This window comes from Lolium rigidum, chromosome 1, assembly GCF_022539505.1.
Source record: "Lolium rigidum isolate FL_2022 chromosome 1, APGP_CSIRO_Lrig_0.1, whole genome shotgun sequence".
NCBI classification, from domain to species: domain Eukaryota; kingdom Viridiplantae; phylum Streptophyta; class Magnoliopsida; order Poales; family Poaceae; genus Lolium; species Lolium rigidum.
In genome coordinates, this window is record NC_061508.1 from 326,937,023 (window position 1) to 326,940,989 (window position 3,967).

Consider the following 3,967-nt stretch of genomic DNA (forward strand, 5'->3'; position numbering starts at 1 on the left):
GTTTTTGGAGAGAAAATACATTTAGGATTATTCGATCCAAACTTGATTCAGCTTAATGATGAGATTAAGACAAATTTAGTCAAGATTTGTGAAAAATAAGTAACAATAATAAACTAGCGGTCAAATGTTGAGGCATGCATCTTAGAGCGCTAACAAATGTCGCAAGTAGCGAATGAGAAAGTCACTTTGAGATCGACGTTCGCGACTTACACTGCCTTACTTGAACATGGCACCTGGTGTGTGATGTCGCATCTCATCGGGTTTATAGGCGTAGCTAGCCAAGACTTCGATAATGTGCTAAGATGGCCGCCATGTGGCCATCTGCAACATTGGTAGACGGCATCACAGGAGCATAGTGAAGAGAAAGTTTGTCAAGTACAACCTTCGCTCCAAAAGAAAAAAACATACTCCCTATGATCCATATTAGTTATCGCCGATATTAATATATTCCCTTTATCGAAAAAATATTAGTTATCGCCGATTTGCCGATTTAGTACAATTTTGAACTAAATCAGCGATAATTACTTTGGATTGTATGGAGCATTAATTTAGCTAAAAGTCAAAACTTACTAAGTTTGACCAAACATATGAAAATACCAACATCTTCAAAATTTAATAAATACATAGTTTATGGTGGATCAATTAATATTGACTTGGTATTGTACATCATAGTACTTTTGTCTATAAGTTTGTCAAATATACAATTTTTTTTATAGATACAATATATTTACTTGTGTCTAGAGTGGGCAGGGAGAAGGTGGCGGCTAGTGAAAAAATGGCCACGAAGGAGGAGGAACGACAAACGATGTCATGTGGTGCTGCCGGAGATGGGGAAGGAGCGGAGGCCACCCTAAGATACACAAAGGTCCCGCTTTAAAGTTAAGGCCTCAAATTTACGTAGGAATATTCGGAGATTTCGATCCTGGTTATATTTCCTATAGAGGTTGTTTGGTTTGTTAGATTCAAACCCATATAATTATAGCCTCATGTAATGATTTATTTTATTCTAGCTATGCCATACATATAATCCTTCTGGACAACTCCAATGATATGTATTGCAAAATCATTTGTGTCCACATTCTTTTGGATTCAACATGTTACTTCTATTCATGCATTTTGAAAATCTTCTAATGAGAGGGTCCCTTAGACCACATGTACTTTAACCCATTAAACAATCCAATACTGAAGTAGTTCGACAAAAACATTTATCTATTTGAATATAATTTTCTAATCAGTACTCCAGAGAGAATTAGTTATTTGGTTAATTGGCTAGTTTGGTCCTTTGGTGGATATAACCTCCAGACTCCAACTTAATGTAGAGGCCAATGTAACAATTTTATGAGTATATATGCACTGGTGAAGCTATGCACAACACAAGTGAAGGGGGTGGAGGGCCACGGCCCCCCTAGCCTATGATATTTTTTTTGCTTAATTGTTCTATCTAATCTTGCCTAGGATATGGGAAACGGGTAATTGCCAGCCCCTATTAGACATGGTCAATGATTTGCTCCCTATTGATACTGACACGGTTGATGACGGTGAAGATACACGCCCGCCGTGTCCTCTTCCCACGCCGTGAAGGTCCATGCGTCCTCGCGTGGACGGTCGCTCGTCTCCTTCCAATAACTTATGCGCCCAACAAGAATACTGCGAGAGGCTAGATTTGTCTCGCGTAGCGTAATCTCCTTCGCCTCGACGCTGGTTACACACATGAAGATTATGATGATGGGTACCTGAACATAGAGATAGGCAAATTTAACGATTAGCAAACTAATTTTTTTATTAGTATATATGAATTAGTACCTATTTTTGAAAACGAAACGAGGTATACAAAGTGTGCAGCTACCTTTCTCTAAATTTGTAGCCGATTTACAAGTTTTTTTAGTGGATTAGAGATTAGTGGCATCTATGCATGCATCAGTGCGCATCTATGGATTTGAAGCTCCAACTCACTTTGATTCAATAAAACAGGGATCGTGCCTGTTAGTAGACAGAGAGTAAAGGGTTAACAGCTGGCGGCAGTGATGAAGCTAGTAGGCGTCTTGCTAATCTCGGGTGCCCTAAAACATGGTGTACTGCACTATAGTTTCCTTTGTTGAAGAAAACTTTTTGACAACTAGGAAAGATTTTGTTTTTCTACAATGCTTAGAGTAGGAAAATTAGTGCATTTAGCAAACGAGTTTGTGTCCCCCCAGGGTTTCTTGCCAAGCTCGTCCGCTGTATGTGAATGTGTCTCTACAGCTGGTGTTTCTCATGTCTGAATACGTACTAACGCGGCTCCAGCTTTGCACGCTCGAATAATGCATGGTTCTCGTGCAACGGCCGTGTGGCGCGCTGGACGAAGGAGGAAGCCGGGCGGAAGCGGAAGCAGCCTGGGCCCGATCGACCAGGACCCCACCACGCGATGGGCTTCTCGTCATCTTGTCTGTCAACTTGTCTTGTTTTTATATTTCAAAAAATAACTTGTCTTGTTTTTATCTGCCTTGACTCGACGACGGCGGTGATGCGCGCGTGATGGATTAGTCAAGCACGTGCTGCCGGCGGCGGGGCGGTCCAGTCAATCCTTCCTCCACGCCGGCTCCTTAGACCATCTCCACTTGCCCTCCCCACGCCGAAATTCGAGGAAATTTACATTCGGATTGGACGTAAATTTGGCGTGGGGAGGAGTAGTTTCCCAGCCGCGTGCTCAGGTGAAGACGGCGATCTAAATTTGAAAAACGGAAACTTGACAAACTACGGCTTAAAACGGGCGAATTTAGACTAAATTTAATGATATTTACTATATAGAGGGCGAAGTTCATACATAGAGGTCGAATTCGACTATATTTCGAATTCGGCTAGGGGAATACAACTGTAAATATTAAAACACGGCGATCTACATGCCCAAATGGCGGTAGAACACCGTGTAGTCCATGTCGCCGTCGCCGCCATCGTCGTCGGAGCCGTCGTCGTCGAACTGCGGCGGTGCCGGCCGCCCCGGGCCGCCGCCTTGGCCGGCGTCTCCCCACCGGCCACTGGTGCGAGGCGGGGACGGCGATGGCTTGTACCAGTCATCGTCGGAGGCTTCGAGGTCGATGACGGGGACGGCGACGCCGGATGGAGGAGTCGCAGGCCGGCGGTAGCGAGCGACGTCCTCGAGGAGGGTGTTGTCAGCGGTTGGTGCGGCGGCGCGGGCGGCGAGTTGACGCGCGGCGGCCAGATCCAGCAGCCGCCGCTGCTGCTCCGCCTCCTGGCGCTCCCAGTCGCGCCTCGACCACTCCAGTGCGGCGTCCTCGGGGAGGGTGTTGTCGGCGGGCACCAGGTCCTGGAGGGACCTCGCGATGACGGCCTCGAGGATGGCGGCGTCCTCGGCGCTTTCGGCCTCCTCCACCTTCACCTTCGCCGGCTTGCGCTTCCGCTCGCCGGAGGTGTCGTCTTCGCGCTTGGGGCGGAGTCGTCCTTGTGCCGTCGAGGGCTCGCGGATGACGACGCCGCCGCCGCGCGCGCGGTTGCTCGGCGGGGAAGCCGCCTCCTTTTTCACCGGCGCCAAGGATGGCGCCGACCTGGAGAGCGACCTCGACGCCGATCCGGAAGACGACGAGCCGGCAGCCATGCGCCGTGGCCGCGCGTTGTTCCCCGGCGGCGGCTGGCCGATGCCCTCGATGGAGGGGGCATCGTCAGCACCGGGAAGTTGCCGCCCTCGATGTGCTCGAGGACATTCTCCAGTGTCCTGTTCGGCGCGCTCCACCAACGTCGGCGACCCGAGGCGTTGTTGCGCGGAGGCGGAGGCGGCGGGCTGATACGTCCAAAACGTATCTACTTTCCCGAACACTTTTGCTATTGTTTTGCCTCTAATTTGTGTATTTTGGATGCAACTAACATGGACTAACGTTGTTTTCAGCAGAACTGTTCTGGTGTCTCGTTTTTGTGCGTAAATCCAACTTTCGGGAAAAACCCGGGGATTTTGCCGAAGGCCCTATTTTCCCGT